This window comes from Dendropsophus ebraccatus, chromosome 14, assembly GCF_027789765.1.
Source record: "Dendropsophus ebraccatus isolate aDenEbr1 chromosome 14, aDenEbr1.pat, whole genome shotgun sequence".
In the NCBI taxonomy this organism is placed as follows: Eukaryota; Metazoa; Chordata; class Amphibia; order Anura; family Hylidae; genus Dendropsophus; species Dendropsophus ebraccatus.
In genome coordinates, this window is record NC_091467.1 from 23,919,270 (window position 1) to 23,944,745 (window position 25,476).

General features: G+C 43.2%; 1 protein-coding gene and 1 long non-coding RNA gene across 2 annotated transcripts in view; one reads left to right on the plus strand and one right to left on the minus strand.

The window, feature by feature from the left end:
* The window catches only part of LOC138772385 (gastrula-specific protein 17-like), an 18,244-nt gene extending 17,447 nt beyond the window's left edge, over positions 1 to 797 (minus strand). The window contains exon 1 of the mRNA XM_069952748.1: positions 617 to 797. The gene's annotated coding sequence lies outside the window, so the exon portion shown is untranslated. The remainder of the gene's footprint in view (positions 1 to 616) is intronic.
* Positions 1 to 13,107, plus strand: part of LOC138772386 (uncharacterized) — a 16,872-nt gene extending 3,765 nt beyond the window's left edge. The window contains exons 2-3 of the long non-coding RNA XR_011359757.1: positions 7,170 to 7,316; positions 12,912 to 13,107. This is a non-coding gene — a long non-coding RNA (uncharacterized lncRNA). The remainder of the gene's footprint in view (positions 1 to 7,169; positions 7,317 to 12,911) is intronic.
* The last annotated feature ends 12,369 nt before the right edge of the window (positions 13,108 to 25,476 follow it).

The window sequence follows — 25,476 nt, forward strand, 5'->3', positions numbered from 1 at the left end:
CAGCCCTAGAGCTGCATCCATCTTTTCCAGCCACCAGGATTCGAATACCAAGCGTGAACCCAAACTTACTGTAAGGTCGCTCCTCTCGAATCATTATCAGCGTTTTTAGTAGCTATAATTATTTTTTATACTATTATTACTCTTGTTCTAAATTGCTGCTCCTCCAGTCTCATTGGAGACGGGTTCTGTAGACTTACTATAGAATGTGTCTTCTGCAGCGAATTGGGGGGAGAAGCGCTTAGCTGAGTGCTTCTCCTGCCTCATTCTAGCAATCAGTGGGGGTCTCAACGTTGATACGTCCCTATTAGAGATGAGCGAACCGGGTTCGGGTTCGAGTCGATCCGAACCCGAACGTTCGGTATTTGGGGCTGGGGCTGCTGAACTTGGATAAAGCTCTAAGGTTGTCTGGAAAACATGGATACAGCCAATGACTATATCCATGATTTCCACATAGCCTTAGGGCTTTATCCAACTTCAGCAGCCACCGCTAATCAAATGCCGAAAGTTCGGGTTCGGTTCGACTCGAGCATGCTCATGGTTCGCTCATCTCTAGTCCCTATGATACGTTCATGAAAAGTTTTGTTAAATGACAGTAATGTGTTCAATCCTTCCAAACCTTCTTCGGCCCCAGCTGTAGTGTCCATTAAGGAGACTGCTAGAACTGCCACTTGAGAGAGGGGAGGGATCAGGTCTTCTTATTACTCAGGACACTTCAGTTCGGGAACACCCAGTGGACACTGGCAATCGATGAGTGAAATGCTTAAAACTTCTTTTTGTTGTTTATACGGATTATGGGGGAGGTTTATCAAACATGGCGTAAAGTGAAACTGGCTCAGTTGCCCCTAGCAACCAATCAGATTCCACCTTTCATTCCTCCCAGACTCTTTGGAAAATGAAAGGTGGAATCTGATTGGTTGCTAGGGGCAACTGAACCAGTTTCACTTTACGCCATGTTTGATAAATCTCCCCCAGTGTGTCCATCTACATACATATATGTTTTAACTGGTTTATACATCATCTATCTAGTGCTGCCGGTGGTTTGGGTCAAGACTACTGACAGACTATGCTTTAGGGTGCCTTCGCACGTAATGGATCCGCATCGGATTTCTCGCTGCAAATTTGCAGTGAGATCCACTACGGATCCCTGCCTAGTACACTCTATGTCCATCCCGCTGTGAGTATGTCAGCAGCCCGCCCCGTTAACCCCACCACCACCGGAGCGTATACATCACCTTCTTCCCTGCTCCCGGCAAGTCCCGCTTGGCCAATCAGTGCGCTGCCCCGCCGCAGCGCACTGATTGGCTGAGCGGGACGTAAAGACGCCGGGAGCCCCTTAAGCAAGCCAGAGCGGGGACCAGGTAATGTATACGCTCCGGCGGTGGGGAGTTAACGGGGCAGGCTGCTGACATACAGCGGGATGTCCATCCCACTGCGAGTTTGTCTGGCCCTAGAGTGTACTGGGCAGGGATCTGCAGCAGATCTCGCTGCGAATTCACAGCGAGAAATCCGCTGCGGATCTGTTACGTGTGAAGGCACCCTTAAGGGGTATCGTAAAGACAACCCCTCCTATTACAGTGCATTTATACAGAGAGATTTATCTGACAGATTTTTGAAGCTAAAGCCAGAAGTAGACTATAAACAGAGATCAGGTCATAAAGGAAAGACTGTGATTTCTCCTCTTCTTAAATCCATTCCTGTCTTTGGCTTCAAAAATCTGTGAGATAAATCTCTGTGTGTAAACACACCATAAAGCAACTGGCAGAGCTGGAACCAGGCTCTCTTTCACCTGGGGAAAGGTTCAGCGCGCTGCCTCATGCTTTGTATTTGGATACCTTGAGCCAAGGCAGAATGGCTTGTTGCCTCTCCCCTCACCACCCAGGGCACATGACTTCTCTTCCATAACTGCACCCCTGGGAAATGGCCCTAGAAGCTCTATCTTCAGGACCCCCAAGGTCTATACTGCCCCCCCCCCCGCCCCAATCTTATTGTTTGGCACTTGATGCCAGGTGGCTGAAGTAGTTGGATGCCACCCTAGGGAGTCCTGGAAATCATGGATACAGCCTATAGCCTTTGGCTGTATCCAAGTTTTCCAGCACTCCTTAGGGCTACATCCAACTTCTCCAACCACTGGGATTCAGATGCCATAGTGTTCTAGGTCAACCGAAACCTAAAATTTGGCAAATTCACTCATCACTAGTGACAATATTATCTAACAGCAGTTCACATAGAAAGTGGGCATCTCCATACAAACCTGGCATAGAGCAGGGTTGAGGAACCTTCGGCCGTCCAACTGTTGCAAAACTACCCATCATACCTGGACAACCAAAACTAAGATCTAACAACTTAGACCCAAGTGGTAAGTGGTCTTTTCCATGGTTGGCTGTGTAGGGTTGTCTTCTCTTGGAGATTTCAGAGCCTTGGACTACCGCAGGATCCTCTGGTTCCCTGGTGGCCTCTTTGACCGTGAGTATAGTGATAGTTGGCTGAACCAGCGTAAGATGGGCCCCATTCTAATATTTGCCACTGGGCGCTAAACGCCTAGCCATGTATCGGTTTGTCGATGATGACATTACATAAGACAGAGGACAATAGAAGGTCTACACTGTGATGATATGCATCTAATTACTGTAGGTTTCTTCTATTACCAGAGACAACATGGTATCCTTCTCCTTCCCTGGTGCCACGCTGTGTCTCTGATAGCCAGTCTATGCCCCCTTGGCATGGATTAGGATCTTGGTATGGGGTTGAGGTTAGATATCATTCTAATGGCAGGACGCAGCTGATGAGATGTAATAATTCCAGACTGCAGCCGTGGGGCGTGGGCACTAGGGCAGATTGGCACAATCCCTCTCTGGCACACACACATTTCTCTCTCTCTTTTCGTCTCTGTTTTTTTTTTTTTTCGGAGCACAGCTGAGCCAGGAGAAGGGAGGGGGCGGCACGTTTTCACCTGCCTTTTAATTGGATGTATTTTTAATTAATGGGGCTCTAGAGACCAACATGAGACCAATTTTATCCCTGAATAGGGGCTGGGGAGGAATTGGGAGAGGTACGAGGATTGGACCACTGGGTGCGCTTAAACACAAGCTTTGCCATCAATCACATGGCACTTTCACTGTTTGCCAGTGCAAGGGGGACATGCAGCAGATAGTTGCTGTCCTGGAAGGGCACAACGTCCCACAGCTCTGGGCGCCAACCTCTACCCGTTGTCACCCAGGGTAGTTCTAACTTTCAAAAAGAAGTACAAACTATTTTCCAACTCTTCGGAGGTGACGTCTTGTCTGTGTAATGCAGACAAAGCTCTTACCTTCTTGTTCCCATGATTGTAGGATCCATCCATACATTAAGGATGCAGCGAATAATATAAAGGGATGGGAGTGCTGACATGTACGTACAGTAGCACAGCTGGTCTGGTGCCCTCTCCTTTTGCATCATTGCCTCTCTCTGCCTTCTGGTGGCAGAAGCTGCAGGGCCCGCTGGGGGTAGATTGCAGGCAGAAGATCCCACTGGCACCATAAGCTGGCAGAAGGGCAGCTGCCTGTGAAGGGAAGGAGGAGGGGGGGGGGGGGGAGATTGAGCAGAAGGAACCCTCCTCTCTTCCTGGGGTCAGGTGTGAGTTGGTGTATGTAGGGCAGTCATGAATATTTAGTGTTTAACTCCTCCCTGGCAGTGGTGGCACCGTTTGGGCAGGGTGACGGATTGAGGTATGCAGGTGACCTGTGGGTGGGATGTGCCAGACAGTGGGTGAGGAGTGGAGTAAATGGGCAATGCCAGGACAACAGCTGGTACATATCTATCTAAATAGTGTTTCCAGATCCAGCAATCCCTTTCTTTCCTATTCTTGTTCCCTATGTGAACTGCAGGCCACAGAGCAGATATCATGTAGCAGAGCTGAGTTTGTCATTTGGCACAAGTCTCTCTTTCACTAGTGAACGTACACAGATTGTGGATGACAGTTTCAGCTCTGCTACCCCTGCTTCAGTCATTGTGCTTTGTCTACCAGACATAAAGAAATCCTTTGTTAGGGGTTAGATGTGTGACAGCTCTGCTACATGCTAGCACACGGTGCTCTGCAGCACTGGACTCCACATGATATGTAGGTTTCTAGACATTCGGTGGTTGGGATGGGGGGGGGATCTGACACTTCCGGGCTCTGCTTTCCCACAATGTAGCGCGGCCTGTGCTTGCTGTGCGCAATTAGTATTTTTCTGGCATTGTGATGCAGACAGAGTGAGAGGAACAGATGCTGAATCCTCATTGCGTTCCGTGTAACCTAGAGACAGCCTGCTGGCCCTACCTCCCTCCCTACCATCTCCCCCAAGCCTGACACCTTGAAGGAATACCCCCCCCCCCCCTCCCCACCCACTAACACCACACACTTTCTCAACAAAATATGTTCCCCAGACGTCTTTTCGAAGTCGGTGAAAACTGAACAAAACATCATACAGACAATATCGACAATGTATATGTAATCCAAATTACCCCCCTGAGAGTGGCGGAGAAGCATAAATGTATGCGGCTCTCCCTCCATACTTATGGCTGCGGTATAAGATATCCTGTGATATAGAGCCTCTTGTAGATGATAGGCGCTGACGTATATATAACATATTAGAATCTGTACTAATACTATGTAATATTAGAGATCAGAGTCGGAAAACTACTTCTAGAAGAGGTCGGGTTTTTTGCTTTTCATAGAAATCCCTGATGTGCATCCTATTTGTAGAAATGTCATCCAATGGTCAGTGTAACATGGTGTTTCTATCAAATATTTAGGGCCTTATTACACTGAGCGATTATCTGCCCAATCAGGCAGAATCAGGCAGACATCAGCCCTTGTAACAAAGACAACAATCAACCGGTTGCTGTCCATGCATTGCTAGAAGGTGTGCAGTCAGTGGCTGATGAAAGGAGTATACAAAATCAAGCTATACTTACCTCTCCAGGCTCCACCTGTTCCCCACTCACCGCAGCTGTTGCTGACTCCTCCTAACTTATCTGTGCAGTGACAGGTCACTCAGCCAATCACTGGCCGCCGCAACGTCCTCTCTAGGCCAGTGATTGGCTGAGTGGCCTGTCAGTGCAGAAATAGGTTAGGCAGTGTCAGCGGCAGCTGTGATTAGGGAACAGAGGGGAACCTGGAGAGGTAAGTATAATCTTTATTATTTTCTATATACGCCAGAATACCAGCAAGGGCTGCATGTACATATATATATATATATATATATATATATATATATATATATATATATATATATATAAAAAACTCTTTTTTCATCCGTTTTTGGAAAAAAACGGATGCATGTGTGTGCATCTGTTTTGATCTGTTTTTCCAGTGAATTCCATTATTAAAAAAATGGTTCAAAACAGATCTGTTTTTTTTTAACGGACATAAAAATGAGCTGGACTACGTTTGTGTATGTTAAGAAAAACAGATCCATGTGTGTGCATCCGTTTTGATCCTTTTTTTTTTATGTTTTTTTTTTGCAAAAAACGGATAAAAAAAACTGATTGCAAAAACGTAGTGTGAACCCAGCCTTAGGGAGGTGGTAGATAGTAGATGGATGGATAGTAGATAGATAGATGAATAGATAACTGGATAGATGTAAAAAAAATTAGATAGATAAATATGACATAGATAGATAGATAGATAGATAGATATAGGAGTTAGAGATAGCATAGATAAATAGATGTGAGACAGATAGATATGAAATGGACAGATGTGACATATCAAGTAGATCAATAGATATGATATATTAAATCAGGGATGAGGACCGTTCAGCCCCCCAGCTGTTGCCACGCTACAATCTCCATCATGCCTGGACAGCTTTGTCCAGGCATGATGGGAATTGTAGCTTTGCAACAGCTGGAGAGATGAAGGTTTCCCATCACTGTATTAGATAGATATTGGATAGAGTTTCTCTAGTCTTACAATGTATGGGATTGACTAAAATTAGTGATTTTTTAAATTACTGACAACATTTCTCCTAAATTTAGGATGAAAATAATTTTAGCATTTTTTTAACCATGTCTACAGCTGAAAGTTTGTATTACATGAGTGCCATATTACACGACCTGTCAGCTCAGCTCTCATTTCCCCCTCGTTCCCCTCTCGCTGCATTGTGCTATTATATACACAGACAGTGAGCTAGGAGCAGGGGCTGCCCGAACGATCCTTAGATTGTTCGGACTGCCCATTGAAGTCAGAGGTGATCTGCTGCTGTTACATGGAGCGACACACAGCAGACTGATCATAATATTGCAACATGTTGAAAAACCAGGATCAGCCGATATAGTGCGTGTCAGGTGATTGTTGCCTTTCAACACGCGCTATTACACTAAACAGTTATCGGCCTAAAGAGTGGCTTATCGGCCAAGTAATGCCAATAATCGTTCAGTGTAATAGGGCCTTAACAGAAGAGTCCCAGTAATATGAGAGCTCATATAACGCTTAGACAACAAGGCCATATTCATTATTAAACAATACATACATGATATTGCAACTTAGGTGAAGGCCAGGAAGTCATCTTTCATGAAATAACCCTGATTTTTTTTATCACAGCTCTCATAGTCTGTCACATTGCCACTCCTGGCGCAGATATTCTGGGGCTTTATGTAATGGCTGGTGACCATCCACCTTCATATTTCATAGGTTTTCAGTGGGGTTCAGGTCTGGAGATTGGGTTGGCCATGACATGGTCTTAATCTGATGACCCCTCATCTATACCATGTGTGACATGAGGCATTGTCCTGCTGAGGTTGTGGAACATTGCCAAAGTAAAAGGAAGAAGGTTTTCCTCCAGAACCACTGTGCATGGATTGACTGTAGTGTTGAGAGAACTCTCTTAGGTTTGAAGAACATTGCTGAACCTGAACAGTTTGGTAAGTCTGCTCAAAACTACATGGGTGTCCTTCACAAAGACATCTGCCCGATTCTATTCTTAACTGCCCCCCAAATGGTTCTGCACCAGACTTCACAGTAGGTGTGATAGACAGTGGCTCGTAGGCTTCTCCAGGTCACCTAGTGTTAGGCATTGCACTCATCAGAGAAGATGACCTTATTCCAGTCCTCTATGGTCCAATCCTTATGGCCTTCACCCTGACTGGTCTTTGCTTCTTATTGATCTAGACATGCATTTCATCCCCGCACCCACTTGCCATTCTTTTTGTAGGTCATCTAATCTCATTCTACGGTGGTTAAGTGAAATGAGATGGGGGAGACGGACATCATGGTCAGTGGAGAATAATTTCCCATCTAACTCTGTTCTTATGAAGCAAGTGACCCAACTTCTTGTATCCCTCTGCCAGCATTGCTAAAGGTAAACCCTTCTTTCCATCAAACTTTTTTTTAAGGGAATGTACCATCAGGTACATGCCCTCAAGTTTTTTACATTAATTGACCGACGCCAGTGTGGGGATGCCGGTGGCACGGTTTCTTTTTTGAACTACGGTCCGGTTCCCGCTCACGGCATCGGTCTACTTGGAGTCGGTGCCCAGTGCTTCATGCCAGGCTGGTGCCCAGGAATATACTTGTTCCATGCGCGGGAATCGGGCCGCAGTTCTAAAAAAGATAGGTAGAAAATATATACATAGATAGATAGATAGATACGAAATATGCAGATATCAGTACAGCTTACAGATATCTGTAATACAATATCAGTATAGGGATAGATAGATAGGAGATAGATAGATAGATAGATAGATAGATAGATAGATAGATAGATAGATAGGAGATAGACAGATCTAAATATGATTTATTGCTGTAGCCTGTATAGATGTAGTTAGAGAGATATATCGGGCTGCTTTCAGTCTTCGGCATGCTCCAGCCCTCATGATGAAAACACTTGGACACGGAGTAGAGTCACAACCATGTGGCCCATTAATTTTGTATTTTCATAGCCAAGCGGAACTGTTATAATTGTGGTACATTCAGTCGTCCATGATCATCTCAGTCTACAATCCATCTCATTACAATTTGTTCTGATGTGGGATTGAGCTCAGCAATGTATGTGGTGAAGGAAAACTAGACAATCATGAGAGCTCACATCGTATTATGTATACCATTTCCATCACTACTGACACATATATAACCACAGAGCTGCTTGTTTCTAGACGTTTTTGAGATTCACACGAATGAAAAAGTTCTGGTTTTCTGTAAGCAATAGGAAGATGTTTAATGCAGAATTCACATTTATGGATCATAATGAGCAATATCCAATGCAGGGAGCATTCATCTCACATTGATGCATGAAGCATTCTGTATACCTATATACAATGCATAGGAACCCATATAAAATGCAAGGAGCAGTATTGACCCATATACATTCTAGTGCCTCATATACAATATAAAGAATATTCTAGTGATCCATGTACAATATAGGGGGCATTTTGATACCTATATATATTACATGGAACATTTTTTTGACTCCTATACAGTACAGGGCTAGAGAAAAAAAGAAATGAGACATCACTCCATAGTGCAGGATCAATGGTGCTGGAGATTGACACAATATTGGAGAGAAACTGGCGTTTTCCCTCACCTAATGAAATTGTGCAAGACTGAGGCCAAGCGCTCCAAAAGAGTAAACTCCAGTGTGCAGGCTTCCCTGTACACCCACGCCAGCGCAGTATAATGATGCAGACCTCCACTCCCTAGTTAGACACTACAAAGCAAACAATTATTAAAACAATAAAAAGCAGAGCACAGCACGACGCGTTTCCAGGCCAGATTGGCCTCTTCATCAGGTGCTTAATTACAAACAGGGTTTTGCAACACTAGGCCAGATTCATACAAGGTATGACAGCGGCCGTTCTGTGTCACAGCCATGTCACTGAAGGGCCGCTGTCAGTGAAGTTCACTGGAATTCGGGTGTGCCCGCATTCCAGTTACCCATAGCACACAATGTAAAGTATGGCTGGAGCCACGCTTTACATTGTCAGTTTCGTGCACAAAGCTAACATGTCAGTTTTCTGTGCGGCCGCATGAAATCCCGGCCGCAGTGTATGTAGAGTGTATACACTGTGGCCGGGATTCCATAGTAAGTAAATTGATCGGCCACGGTGATTAAATAACGGCCGTTGTTTAATCAAATTTTACGTTGTATGAACGTGGCCCTAGAATGCTCAAACCGGAATAAAATACAGAATTAAAGAAAAAAAATGTACAAGAAGAAAATGACATCAGACAAAAAGGTTACATCACATTAAAGGAACAAAAACAAAAAAAAAACAAAGTACTACCAAATATAAAGCAACATACTACATTAAAGGGACAGTATATTACAAAAAACAACAACATATCACATAGTATAAAGCAAGACATCATATAAAGCAACGTATAGTAAAATGTGTTATTTATAGATCAAAATGTATCTGTTCTGTTTGTTTCTTTTTGTAATAAACTGTCCCCTTAATAAAGTATGTTGCTTTTTATTATGTAGTACTTTGTTTTATTGCTTTTGCAATGTGCTGTTCCTTTAGGCTGGGTTCACACTACGTATATTTCAGTCAGTATTGCAACCAAAACCAGGAGTGGATTAAAAACACAGAAAGGATCTGTTCACACAATGTTGAAATTGAGTGGATGGCCGCCCTATAACAGTAAATAACGGCCATTATTTCAATATAACAGCCGTTGTTCTAAAATAACAGCAAATATTTGCCATTAAATGGCGGCCATCCACTCAATTTCAACATTGTGTGAACAGAGCCTTTCTGTGTTTTTAATCCAATCCTGGTTTTGGTTGCAATACTGACTGAAATATACTGACTAAAATATACATATACTGACTTAAATATACGTAGTGTGAACCCAGCCTAAATGTGATGTAACTTGGTCATTTCCGTTTTGTGCTTTGCAAAACCCTGTACGCACCTGATGAAGAGGCCAGTCCGGCCTGGAAACACGCTGTACTATGCTTTGCTATGCTTTTAATAAATTGTTTTACACTATACATTGCTTTGGAGTGTCTGCATCTGTGAAACCTGCCCATCTAAGGAGTAGAGATCTGCATCATTATATAGTACAGGGGGCATTCTAGGTACAAATGTACAATATAGGGAGAATTCTAGTGACCCAACAATGCAGGGAGCATCCTTGTGGCCCATAAGCAATGTAAGAAACACTCTAGTGCCCTTTATACACTGCAAAGAGCATTCTTTTGATTAATACAATATAGGGAGCATTCCAGAATCCATTAAAATATCTGTGCAGGTGACGGTTGCAAATAGTAGTACAACTACTAGGGTGTTTCAGGGGACATAGGATTTGATGCTATGACTATGCCTATACAGTTGTACTAAACAGTTGTACTGATTTCTGCAACCATAGTGTAATAGATTTCTGAATAACACCTTCACTCTATTTATCCCTCGTGCTGAACATATTTTACTTCTGCTGTGAATATGCACAAAGCTAGAGACAAGCACAGGATTTCACAAGCATATGGACTGTGGACAGCCGGGCTTTGATCATCTCTGCAGCCTTCTGCTGAACAACATGGAAAGCAGGGAGCATTCTAGTGATCAATATACAATGCAGGGAGCATTCTAGTGACTAATATACAATGCAGGGAGCATTCTAGTGACCGATATACAATGCAGGGAGCATACTAGTGTACGATATACTGTACAATGCAGGGAGCATTCTAGTGACCAAATACAATGCAGGGAGCATTCTACTGACCAAATACAATGCAGGGAGCATTCTACTGACCAAATACAATGCAGGGAGCATTCTAGTGACCGATATACAATGCAGGGTGCATTCTAGTGACTAATATACAATGCAGGGAGCATTCTAGTGATCGATATACAATGCAGGGAGCATTCTAGTGATCGATATACAATGCAGGGAGCATTCTAGTGATCGATATACAATGCAGGGAGCATACTAGTGTCCGATATACTGTACAATGCAGGGAGCATTCTACTGACCAAATACAATGCAGGGAGCATTCTAGTGACCGATATACAATGCAGGGAGCATTCTAGTGACCGGTATACAATGCAGGGAGCATTCTAGTGACTAAATACAATGCAGGGAGCAGTCTAGTGACCGATATACAATGCAGGGAGAATTCTAGTGACCGATATACAATGCAGGGAGCATTCTAGTGATCGATATACAATGCAGGGAGCATTCTAGTGACTAATATACAATGCAGGGAGCATTCTAGTGATCGATATACAATGCAGGGAGCATTCTAGTGATCGATATACAATGCAGGGAGCATACTAGTGTACGATATACTGTACAATGCAGGGAGCATACTAGTGTCCGATATACTGTACAATGCAGGGAGCATTCTAGTGACCAAATACAATGCAGGGAGCATTCTAGTGACCGATATACAATGCAGGGTGCATTCTAGTGACTAATATACAATGCAGGGAGCATTCTAGTGATCGATATACAATGCAGGGAGCATTCTAGTGACCGATATACAATGCAGGGAGCATACTAGTGTCCGATATACTGTACAATGCAGGGAGCATTCTACTGACCGATATACAATGCAGGGAGCATTCTAGTGACTAAATACAATGCAGGGAGCATTCTAGTGACCGATATACAATGCAGGGAGAATTCTAGTGACCGATATACAACGCACGGTGTATTCTAGTGACTGATATACAATGGGGGGAGCATTCTAGTGACCAATATACAATGCAGGGAACATTCTAGTGACCAATATACAATGCAAGGAGCATTCTAGTGACCGATATACAGTACAGTAGCATTCTAGTGACTGATATACAGTGCAGGGAGCATTCTAGTGACCGATATACAATGCACGGTGTATTCTAGTGACTGATCTACAATGCAGGGAGCATTCTAGTGACCAATATGCAATGCAGGGAGCATTCTAGTGTCCGATATGCAATGCACGGTGTATTCTAGTGACTGATATACAATGGAGGGAGCATTCTAGTTACCAATATACAATGCAGGGAGCATTCTAGTGACTGATATACAATGCAGGGAGCATTCTAGTGACCAATATACAATGCAGGGAGCATTCTAGTGACTGATATACAATGCAGGGAGCATTCTAGTGACCAATATACAATGCAGGGAGCATTCTAGTGACCAATATACAATGCAGGGAGCATTCTAGTGACTGATATACAATGCAGGGAGCATTCTAGTGACCGATATACAACGCACGGTGTATTCTAGTGACTGATATACAATGGGGGGAGCATTCTAGTGACCAATATACAATGCAGGGAACATTCTAGTGACCAATATACAATGCAAGGAGCATTCTAGTGACCGATATACAGTACAGTAGCATTCTAGTGACTGATCTACAATGCAGGGAGCATTCTAGTGACCAATATGCAATGCAGGGAGCATTCTAGTGTCCGATATGCAATGCACGGTGTATTCTAGTGACTGATATACAATGGAGGGAGCATTCTAGTTACCAATATACAATGCAGGGAGCATTCTAGTGACCGATATACAATGCAAGGAGCATTCTAGTGACCGATATACAGTACATGAGCATTCTAGTGACTGATATACAGTGCAGGGAGCATTCTAGTGACCGGTATACAATGCACGGTGTATTATAGTGACCGATATACAATGCAAGGTGCATTCTAGTAAACGATATACAGTGCAGGGAGCATTCTAGTTACCGATATACAATGCACAATGTATTCTAGTGACTGATATACAATGCAGGGAGCATTCTAGTGACTGATATACAATGCAGGGCTAAGGGGGAAAACTAAATGGGAGGAGGGGGGGCTAACCAAATGGTAACATGGGAGGAGGTCTAACAGGGGAGATGCCTTTATAGGAGGAAGGAGCTAATAGGGGGATGTGGAGTGTGGAAGAATACAGATAGGGATTTTGTGTGTAGGTGAGGATAGTGCTGAAGCAAAAGTCCAATGTTTTTCAGGCAAATTCTATGGAGATCAGCTGTGGCCAGGAGAAGCCTTCATGGTGGCCAAGCCAGATGGAGAAGAAGAGGAAAAGCGAATGACCTCAATGAGAGAAAACGCCCCCTGTGAGCCACTGAATATATCTGCACTGTAATCTTTTATCTTTTTAATCTTCTCAGTCCACATTACTGATTATCACTGCCAGCAGTAAACTCAGAGAACATCCTCTTCACTCTGCTTGCTGGCAGTGGCATAGAGAAGGGTATAGGGAAGGTTAGGTGTGTAATATGCTGGGAGGATGATATTGGGGTGTGTAATATGCTGTAGGCCTCATACTGGGCTATGTTATATGCTGGGGGTGGGGGGCTGATACTGGGGTGTGCAATATGCTATGGGCCTGATACTGGGGTCTGTAATATGCTCCCTCTGTATTCTTCTAATTGTAGGGTCCATACAATGAGGACAATATAGGGAAAATGCTGGAAAAAATACCCACCAGTGACAAACCAGATGTTGTGAACCAATCCCACAATAGGCCACACACAGACGATATCCACAAAGCTAAAGTGTCCCTGGAAAAGAATCCCAAATGTTGGGCAACTATGCTATTGTGGTTTCTAACACTAGTTTTCTGGTGAAGACATTGATAAATTCCCTTGAAAATTGTTACTGGAAACCTTTATGAAATGTTTACACATAGTATTTCTGTCAGTCTTTTTCTCTAACCAAAATCAGGAGTGGGTTGAAAAAACAAACTGTGCAAATCATTCCACTATAACTTTGCCCTGTCAGTTCTACTCCTGGTTTTGGTTTAAAGTGTCACTGTGTCATTTTTTGCCAGCCCCTGCCTTTAACATATGTGAAGGTTTCAAGTAGGCTGGCTGGGCCGTCGGTATAAGGTATATAAGGCTCTCTTGAATGACCTCCTGATCTGGTTGGGCATGATGGAAAAATCACTGCCTGACCCCTTTGTTCTGGAAGAGATAAGCCACAGCCAAAGCTTACTGGCTGCGCCTTACCCCTCCCAATAGAGAACATAGGACCGCTCGCCTGTGACGCACCATTCCTGTGTATGGGGAGGATGGGCAGTGGGAGGTAGAGATAACTGATGGCTGAAGGATCATTTGGCTGTCAGTTTAGAGGATTTTGTAATGAATAAGATCACACAGTAAAGAAGAAACAGACACAATGAATAGGGTTAACTAGTTTTATTGCTATTAATGGGAAATTCCTAATTCTCTTCATCCAGTTTAATTTATGGGACTTACTGCAATCAAAGGTGTGAACCCAAGGAAGGTGAACCAACCCCGATGTAAGGGGGCAAAATTCCTCCCTGACCCCAAGAACAGGCAATCGACTACTCCCTGGTTTCCTGATGACACTGGATGGAGCCCTATTACACTTATATATCACTATATCACATAACTACATACATAGTACATACATAACCTACTGTATATTATCCTTATCCTGCTCTTATCCTATCACTCCATATTATAATTTAGATTCCTACTAATTAGATAACTTATAGATAACTTAATAGATAACTTATTTTTATCACTATAACTATATTATTCTTATCATGTTACTACCTTTCCTTACTTATATTTTACATTAATATTCTGTCTATCTACTATATTAGTAATGATGTTGCTCATCATATATTTAGCTTCTACCCTCCTACTATATTGCTTATTATATTGTTATGTTACTTTTTTAATAAATCTATATCAAAAGATCTTACAATACTATGCCCCCCCCTCCATCTTCTCCTCTTCCTTTTCCTTTTTCTTTTCGCCCTCCTACTCCTCTACCATCTTCTTCTCCTACTCTCCCTCCATCTTCTCCTCCACGTGAATCCCACAGCACACTCTTCTAGAAATACTCATCCCAGGAGAAGTGTTACATTAGAAAAACAGATAGCTGATCTCAGGGAGACCAGCCAAACGACAACACTGCCGGCTGCTAGTGAAAGCACTCAAAGCAGTGAAGTCCTAGGTGCATTGCCCCCTGGGAAACATAAATATGCAAATATCAAATATCAAAGGTCACCTAGGATTTTACTGCTTTGAGCGCTTTCACTAGTAGCCGGCAGTGTTGTCGTTTGGCTGGTCTCCCTGAGATCAGCGATCTGTTTCTCTTATGGCTCTATTAGGCATTTCTCTCACCTAGCCAGAATCCTGCTCCACACTGATGAAGGGCAACACCCCGAAACAGCTGTATGTGGATGGATACCTGGCCTTGGTTTTTCCCTTGTCATTACATTGACTTATAGGGCCACTCAATATGGTGGTTTTGGTGGCTTCCTTACAGGAGCCACCCCTTGGCTGGGTCCTTCCCGGAGGGATATCTGGCTAGTCCTGTGTTTCGAGACTCTTTGATGAGTCTCTACGGGCTCTTCTTTTGCATATTTGTGTTACATTAGGGCACATTACATTTTGAGATTATTGGTGTAGTTTTTCCTCAAAAATAAAATACACAGCAGATAGGCTCAAAAATCATAGCAGGTTCCTTCCTACAAAACAATCTTGGAATAAATGGCCAGAATCCTGTACTCCCCCTGCACTGTCCAGTAACAGCAGGGATGCCTGGGTGGTCTGAGGTGGTGAAAAATGCCACAAGGTGGATTTAACCGAAACCGGTCCCATGTATGGTAGAAGAGGTTTTCAACATATAGATGTTTTACTGGTGCAGATCTTCATAAGGGCCTTGATGGTCCTGCTGGTATGAACAGTCTTGGTATCCTGAGTCTCTCCAGTTCAGCCCAATCAATTTCCTAAAAGAAAGGATGAGATCTGATGCAGCCTCGATGTCCTAGTCTTCTCTTTGGGTCCTTGCACAGCAGCTCCTTCAAGATGTCTTTAGTATTGCTGTCAAGATGGTATTGCGGCAGTTCAGAGATGATGCATCTTGAGCGGCGCCCTACTGTCATCAGCTGGAAAAGGACAACTGCGAAGAAAAACCAATCCGCTGCAAGGTTATATTGGTGTCCAAGATCTCCGTTGCTATGTTGCCTTGGGTTTTGGCAAATCCTACAATTCACTTTAGGACAAGTCTTCTTCAGGGCTAGGCCATAGTCGGCAATCTTTATATGGCCAGAACTAGCGATCAGGATGTTTGGCGGCTTCAGATCTTTATGGATGAATCCTTTGCCATGGAGAAATGGAAGTCCTGATGTGATCTCAGCAGCGTAGAAAGTAGCACTGGAGATGGGGAGATGTCCTTGTTTCTTCAGATGGTTATGAAGATCTCCTCCAGAGGAAAACTCTATGGCAAAGTACAACTTCTTCTTTTAAATGAGTTGTGAGAAAAGGATTCCCTGAAGCCAGGTGTAGGATCTTGTTCTTGATGTAAATCCTTCTCTGGTTTGATGGGGAGGAGCCTTTATCCACAACTTTCACGGCCAGGAATTTGTTCAGGATGTTGTCCATTGCCTTTACTAAGACTGCCCTTACGAATGTCTTTTCCAAGTGTGAGTCTTTTCAGGCTGATGGTGGATTATGCAACTAAAATCAATGGATATTGGTTTTATAAACTATCTGGCCTCCTAGTGAATAACAGTATTATTTTGTGACCTAGAAAGTGACACTCGCTGCACCAGGACTTATAGTCACTGACTGGTAACAGGCCACGCGCTCGCCCATCAACAAAATAAGACATCACATGCTATATGAATAATATTTTCCCAGTCATATAATAATGTATGATGAACTGTAGGTGTCTTCTTTGCCATTCACTGACATGTAACAACAAAGTTGTTGTTGTTTTTTTTTTTAACTTTACATTTTTACTAGGGGTTTTATTAGGGGTTATCCAGCGTTAGAAAAACATGACCACTTCCTTCCAGAGACAGCACCACTCTTTTCTCTAATTCTGGTGTGGTTTACAATGAAACGCCATTCACTTCAATGTAACTGAGTTGCAAAACCTACACCCAAACTGGAGACAAGAGTGGTGCCATCTTTAAAAAAAATGCAAAATGTGACTAAAGTGCCCCTAGGAATGGTCTTACCCAGGTTCCTCTATCCTCCTCCAGGCCCCTCTGTTGCCTCCAGACCCCTCTATCCTCCTTCAGGCCCCTCTGTCCCTCTCAGACCCCTCTATCCTCTTCCATGCCCCTCCGTCCCCTTCAGACTTCTCTTTTTATTTTTCTCCATATCCCTCAAACAGCTAAAGTGTATGGGCAGCTTTAACAGAAGACTAAGAGCGGGTTAGAGGGATGGTGACACTGAGGAGAAAGGTCACTTGTTTAGGTTCTTTTTCAGCGCAGTTTTCACTAAATCTTTAGAAAATAGAAACTTGGGGGGAGATTTATCAAACATGGTGTAAAGTGAAACTGGCTCAGTTGCCCCTAGCAACCAATCAGATTCTACCTTTCATTCCTCACAGACTCTTTGGAAAATGAAAGGTGGAATCTGATTGGTTGCTAGGGGTGACTGAACCAGTTTCACCTTACACCATGTTCGATAAATCTCCCCCTTGGAGTGGAACAACAGTTATTTGTGCACACTACTACTCCATTCATTGTCTATGGTAGTTGCTGGAGATAGCTAAGTACAACATTCAGCAGCTCCCATAGACATAGTGACCACCACAAAATTCTGATGAGTGACTCAGGGCCTTGTTCTTGGCTTTGGGTCCCCGTGATCTTATGTTTGACCCCTATCTTCTGGATAAGGGATAAGTGTTAATGGCCCATTGCCATGTGTACAAGGCCTTACAGATATATCATACTGGGCCACTGTCAATGTAGACTGAGTCTGGCGTTGTCCATTGTCAGGGTAGGCAATAGTGAGAACTCCATATCTTTCCAGATAACCATAGCCAGAAAATCTCATGCTGGGAAACCTGAACTGCCTTTGGGTTTATTGTTGGATGTTCTTGCCCAACAACAGGAAGAAGTACCACTCTAAGGAATGGGTTTTTATATTCTGTGCTCTACTCTTTTAGTGTTTTACTTTCTTATCTATAAAATTTGAGGTCACAAAGAAATTGAGTATGGAAAATTAACATTGATGCCAATCACAATGAAGCATTCATTAGTTAAAAAAATAAAAGCTGAGCTCTGATTGGTTGTTATAGGTAACAATGCCTTTTCCCCCTCTTGTATGATTTAGATGATCACTCCTGTATCGGCTGCACCATATACACTCAAGTACTTGCGACTATGACGGTCATTGTCAGCGAAATCAATCAATGAATGTGAAATTCCACCCGCCGATTGTTTTGACTGAAATCAATTTGTATGGCCAACATTGCAGAGGCATGAGACACAAATACATTGCATTGCTTAAGGCAACAAAATGGCCGCCACCTTTGTGTGTAGATAAGGGATCACCTTTCATTTATCCACTTCATCACTGTAACTAAAACCTTTCCATTTTGTGTTATAGTTGCACATGTCGCAGAATGTCTCGCCTTTGCTTCGCACCTTGATATATGTCATTAGTGCCCCCCCCCCTTCCCCGCCGTCTTCCTGCTCTTCTCTCACCCGTCTGTCGCACTCCTGGATCACACAGTCTCTCTCTATCCCTTCTATTCTCCTCCTTCTCTCTGCTTTCCCTCCGTTGTTCTCTCTGATTTCAGGCGCTGCATGGTAATTAGTGCTAAACTCATTTGCACAAGTACAGTTAATTGGCTACAGCAATTAATTAATGTGTTGAAAATTTGGCACCAGAAGAAGAAAAAAAAAGTTTGTCATAAAACAAAAGAAAGTGGAATGACAGTGTCCGACCTCCTTCTAGGGTGGGCCTGACACATACCCCTGGTGCAAATCCTCCTCTTGTCTTCACAGTTTTGCATGTGGGTTACAATATATAAGATAATGATACTAAAATGATCCAGGAAGAGATTATAGATCATTACAGTGTTTTGTTATATATAGTAAGGACATACGTAGAGCTGCATCTCATTGGCCTATGGTTTTATAGTGTAAGGTTGGGGAAAAGACAAGGGTCCAGCTAGTCCAGCCTATAGTGAAGAAAAAAGAATAAGGGCTCCATAAAGGCTCAATCACCAAACCGAGGTGCAGGATTAAAGGTCTGCTTATGATTGGTCCATAGAATTCTGTGAAAGGTGACTCTAATTTTCTGATCACCTTGATTTAAAGAGGTTTTCTGGAAATAATTTTTAAAATGTAAGTAAAAAAAAAAGTGATACTTGCCTACCCCTGTCCCCCCACAGCGCCTGTTCCAACACTCTTGGTCCCCACTAGTCACTACTTCTTCCTTGTTCTTGTGATGCATCGGCCCCACAGTACTGCATCATTCAGCCAATCACTGGCCTCAGGGGCACCCCTCTTTAGTCAGTGATTGGCTGAGTGAACATTTCCCATGGGGAACCAGAAAGTAGTGGGGACCAGAATCACAAGAGGAACGATGGGGGATCAGGGTAGGTTAGTATATATAGAGATAACGTTTTTTTTTTCTTCAGACAACCATGCAGTTTGCATGTAGGGTTATTGTTACAGCGTCTGAGTGGCCTGTCAGCTGAGCCAATCAGAGGACGGTACCGCAGCGGTCTGTGATTGGCTGAGCAGCCTGTCAGCTGACAAGCTGCCCAGATGCTGCAGCCACTGGGATCGGTAAGCTGCAGAGCACAGGAGAAAAGACCAGGAGTAGGGAGAGGTAAGGTAACGGGTGTTTGGGCAATCGTTAGCTGTCGGCTGCGCATCGCTATTACATATAGCATTGCGTGGTCAGGGCCCGACGATTTTAGGTCAAAACCTAAACCAAAGATCAGCTGATGATCGCTTTCTCTATTACATGGAGCGATAATCGGCTGAATCGGCCGATGCAGCAGATTATCCCTCCGTGTAATAGGGCCCATACCCTGCATTGCCTCATAGATTATTGTGTGTATATAGTACTGTGCAAAAATTTTAGGCAGGTGTGAAAATAAATGCTGCAAAGTAAGATGCCTCCCATAAGGCAGCAGGACAACAACCCCAAATATCCTGTCAATCTTATCGAGAAATATCTTCAGCATAAAGAACAAGGAGTCCTGCAAATGACAATATGGCCCCCGCAGAGCCTGGATCTCACATTTCCCAGTCTGTCTCATACATGAAGAGACAGAACGACTTGAGCAAACCTGTTTAGCTGTTTGCCAGATGGTTACTAATATATATATATATATATATATATATATATATATATATAGCATTTATTGAAAGTTATTTTATAGAAAGGGCGTATTTTTCCTCTCTGCCTTTTGGTGATGACATTTAATGCAAACCATCGAACATTTTCTTTGTGATTTGCTATAATTATAGTGTGTTGATCCAGAGGAAGGCAGAAACCCTCATGTGACAGATACCAATTGCCCCAATCAGAATAAATTTATGAACTCAAAAAGAACGCTTTATAAGCAAGACCCATGTGTAGAAATACAGACATTGAGTCACTTTTTAGGGTAGCTTCACACCTACCGAATCCGCAGTGGTTTTCGCGCCGCAAGTTTGCAGCGAAATCAGCTGCAGATCCTGGTAGTGTGAAGCTGAATGGGTCACGTACCCGCAGCGCAATTTTCATTCCGCTGCCAGTATGTGACCCGGCCCCTTTAACCCCCCCCCCTCCCCCCCCTCCCCGCAGCCCCCAGCATACGTTACCTGCTCTGTGCCGCAGCTGTGTGTGAGGCTCCCAGCTCCCTATCAGCCAATCAGTGTGAGCTAGGAGCCTCACACACAGCCGCGGTGCCGAGCAGGTAATGTATGCTCCGGGCTGGGGGCTGCGGGGGGTTAAAGCGGGCCGGGTCACATACTGGCAGCGGAATAAAAATTCTGCTGTGGGTATGTGACCCATTCAGCTTAACACTATCAGAATCCGCAGTGGATTTCGCTGCAAACTCGCAGCATGAAATCCGCTACGGATCCAGTACGTGTGAAGCTACCCTTATAGTTGGCTGCAACCACCATAAAAGCCTTATGGTAATACAGCTTAGTGCGGCCCTGTGTACCTCTGTGAGTATTTATTCCTGTATAAAGAGGCAGGGACTAATAGATTCCAAAGCATTCATTTAAATAAACAGAACCAAGATAATCTGTCTTGGTCTTGTAATCCTTCCATTTCCATATCCACCTTGGTCTCCTTTCTCCTCCCCCACTCCAGTTCAGCAAAACACAGCCATAAGTTGCATCCATGTTTTCCTGGACTCCACCCATCCATCCAGCCACCGGTCTCCAAATGCCGAAGGATCAGACTAGAGCATGCATGAGTTGTGCTCATCTCTTATCATCCCGATATGGCAGAGACCCCTTCCATTCTGAAAGGCTCCTTCACAAAGGTCGAATATTGGCTAAATGAGTGTTTCTAGGAATGCTTGTTCCCAATTATTGGCCCGTGTGAAAGGATCAGTTATCAGCTAATGAATAAGAATGCTTGTTCATTGGTTGATTACATCTTCCGGTAAACGGGATGTACAGCCCACAATGGTATAGCTAAGGGCAGCACAAACAATCCAGTGATCAATCATTTGGCTGGCCTCACTATTGATCGGCCAGTAACAAGTGCCAATTGCCGAGATCAGCATATGTTATTGGGATCCTGTTGGCCCATGTAAAAAGTCCAGCAATATGTGGTTAATAATACCACTTAAACTAGCCTTGCTGAGCCAGAATATTGCTGTTTTTATATGGATGTGTGCCAGATGATGCCAAACCAACTCACCTTGATCTCCCGAACCTGTAATACCTTATCTTACTGGGTTTTAGTATTAGGATTGGGTTATATCTTACTACTAAGTATAACTATAAGACTTCATTATTAGTACTGGCCTCCTCATATGGGGATGATAGACTATGGGCCCCCTTAGGCTCCTTGGCCCTTTGGCTCTGCACCCCTTTAGCTTTGCCCCTGCTGGGCGTATTCTCCAGAAGGGCCCCACAGCAACTGCATAGTCTGTCCCCATCCAAATTCTCCACACCACCATATGTGAGTTATGTGCTAAAAATTCTGTCACCCTGCATTCACCACTAGAGGGAGCTCACTGTATACGGATTTATACAGGACTCACTATACTTGGCCACTAGTCAGTATGCATAGAGCCCTAGAGAAGACTTTCATCATTTAGTGCAGATTTTTTTATTTTATTTAATTCCGTGTTTCATCTTCTCTAAACTAGCAAAAGTAGTTATGCAGGGTGCAGAAAAAGCAGTCACACAGGTGCCCATAAGCCTTGTCTTAAGAAGACAGAAGTATTATAAATGGCACACATACCGCCCAACTATCCCAGAACCAGCCTGACAAAAGGGTCTGTGGGCAAAAAGGATAGCTGGGTGACACATTTATAATAAAGAGGATAACCGTTAACTCGGTCTAGATGTGGCACATAAAATCCACAGCAAAGCCATCTTAAAATCTTCATGTGTTACCAATTTGCTGCGGATATCTCCCAATGCATTGCAAAAGGGGAAATCCATGATACAAGCCTGTGCCATTTCTGCAGCATGCTGCCTATAAGCAGGGGCTGGCTGGCAAATTTTAGCCTGGGGGGCAAGCACACAGCACTGGCCCATGAGTAGCCGGCTAGCGGCCCATCCTTCAAGGACCACTCTAGGCCCTCACTTATTACACTCCCCACATCAGTGCAGGGAAGGTAGATGCCACCCACTCCAATACTTCCTCCAGCGGCAATGTTCTCACACTTCGGATAACACATTCAGCCCTTCCAGTCATTTGTAAACAGGGAATTCCTACTGCTCGCTGTGACGGGGTCGGGGATCTCTTTACTGTATAAGTATATGGGACGGCTCAGCGCTGACACGGAACCATCCCATAGACTTACATTGACAAGGTGACTTCTGGCCCCTTCACACAGAGCAGTAGGAATTCCCTGTCACAAATGACCAGAAGGGAAGGAGACGTTACCCGAATTGTTGGAACATCGCCGCTGGCAGAAGTACAGGCCCGGGGTGCCATCTACCGTCCCTGCACTGATGTGGGGAGGGTAATAATAGGTAAGGGCTGGAGTGCTCCTTAAAGGGAACCAATTAGCACAATTGTGGTGATATACTATACAGCTCCCCGAGGCTACCAGCCACTGAGTATAAGATGGTGGGAAAGCTGGGTGACCTCCATCTTACTGAGTATAAGATTGTGGGAAAGCTGGGTGACCATAATATACTGAGTATAAAATGGTGGGAAAGCTGGATGACCATATTATACTGAGTGAAAGATATTGGGGAAGCTGGGTGACCTCCATTTTACTGACTACAAGATGCTGGGAAAGCTGGGTGACCTCCAACATACTGACTACTATATAATATGCTCCAAAATACCCTACAAAATGTGTATATTGTTCTGTATGAGTGCGTATTGTTCTGTATGGGTGTATATTGCACTGTATGGTTCTGTATGGGTGTATATTGTTCTGTATGGTTCTGTATGGGTGTATATTGTTCTGTATGGGTGTATATGGTTCTGTATGGGTGTATATTGCACTGTATGGTTCTGTATGGGTGTATATTGTACTGTATGGTTCTGTATGGGTGTATATTGTACTGTATGGTTCTGTATGGGTGTATATTGTACTGTATGGTTCTGTATGGGTGTATATTGTACTGTATGGTTCTGTATGAGTGCGTATTGTTCTGTATGGGTGTGTATTGTACTGTATGGTTCTGTATGGGTGTATATTGCACTGTATGGCTCTGTATGGGTGTATATTGTACTGTATGGTTCTGTATGGATGTATATTGTACTGTATGGTTCTGTATGAGTGCGTATTGTTCTGTATGGGTGTGTATTGTACTGTATGGTTCTGTATGGGTGTATATTGCACTGTATTGTTCTGTATGGGTGTATATTGCACTGTATGGCTCTGTATGGGTGTATATTGTACTGTATGGTTCTGTATGGATGTATATTGTACTGTATGGTTCTGTATGAGTGCGTATTGTTCTGTATGGGTGTGTATTGTACTGTATGGTTCTGTATGGGTGTATATTGCACTGTATGGCTCTGTATGGGTGTATATTGTACTGTATGGTTCTGTATGAGTGCGTATTGTTCTGTATGGGTGTATATTGCACTGTATGGCTCTGTATGGGTGTATATTGTACTGTATGGTTCTGTATGAGTGCGTATTGTTCTGTATGGGTGTATATTGCACTGTATGGTTCTGTATGGGTGTATATTGTACTGTATGGTTCTGTATGGGTGTATATTGTTCTGTATGGGTATATATTGTTCTGTATGGTTCTGTATGGGTGTATATTGTTCTGTATGGGTGTATATTGTTCTGTATGGGTATATATTGTTCTGTATGGGTGCATATTGTTCTGTATGAGTGCGTATAGTTTTGTATGGGTGTATATTGCACTGTATGGTTCTGTATGGGTGCATATTGTTCTGTATGAGTGCGTATTGTTCTGTATGGGTGTGTATTGTACTGTATGGTTCTGTATGGGTGTATATTGCACTGTATTGTTCTGTATGGGTGTATATTGCACTGTATGGCTCTGTATGGGTGTATATTGTACTGTATGGTTCTGTATGGATGTATATTGTACTGTATGGTTCTGTATGAGTGCGTATTGTTCTGTATGGGTGTGTATTGTACTGTATGGTTCTGTATGGGTGTATATTGTACTGTATGGCTCTGTATGGGTGTATATTGTACTGTATGGTTCTGTATGGGTGTGTATTGTACTGTATGGTTCTGTATGGGTGTATATTGTTCTGTATAGGTGTATATTGTTCTGTATGGGTGTATATTGTACTGTATGGTTCTGTATAGGTGTACTGTATATTGTTCTGTATGGTTTTGTATAGGTGTATATTGTTCTGTATTGGTGTATATTGTTCTGTATGGGTGTATATTGTTCTGTATGGTTCTGTATGGGTGTATATTGTACTGTATGGTTCTGTATGAGTGTAAATTGTTCTGTATGGGTGTATATTGTTCTGTATTGGTATATATTGTTCTGTATGAGTGTATATTGTTCTGTATGGTTCTGTATGGGTGAGTATTGTTCTGTATGTGTGTATATTGTACTGTATGGGTGTATATTGTACTGTATGGTTCTGTATGGGTGTATATTGCACTGTATGGTTCTGTATGAGTGCGTATTGTTCTGTATGGGTGTATATTGTACTGTATGGCTCTGTATGGGTGTATATCGTACTGTATGGTTCTGTATGGGTGTATATTGTACTGTATGGCTCTGTATGGGTGTATATTGTATTGTATGAGTGTATATTGTACTGTATGTTCTGTATGGGTGTATATTGTACTGTATGTTCTGTGTGGGTGTATATTGTACTGTATGGTTCTGTATGGGTGTATATTGTTCTGTATAGGTGTATATTGTTCTGTATGGTTCTGTATGGGTGTATATGGTTCTGTATGGGTGTATATTGTTCTGTATAGGTGTATATTGTTCTGTATAGGTGTATATTGTTCTGTATGGGTGTATATTGTTCTGTATGGTTCTGTATGAGTGCGTATTGTTTTGTATGGGTGTATATTGTTATGTATGAGTGCGTATTGTTCTGTATGGGTGTATATTGTTCTGTATGGGTGTATATTGTTCTGTATGGGTGTATATTGTTCTGTATGGGTGTATATTGTTCTGTATGGGTG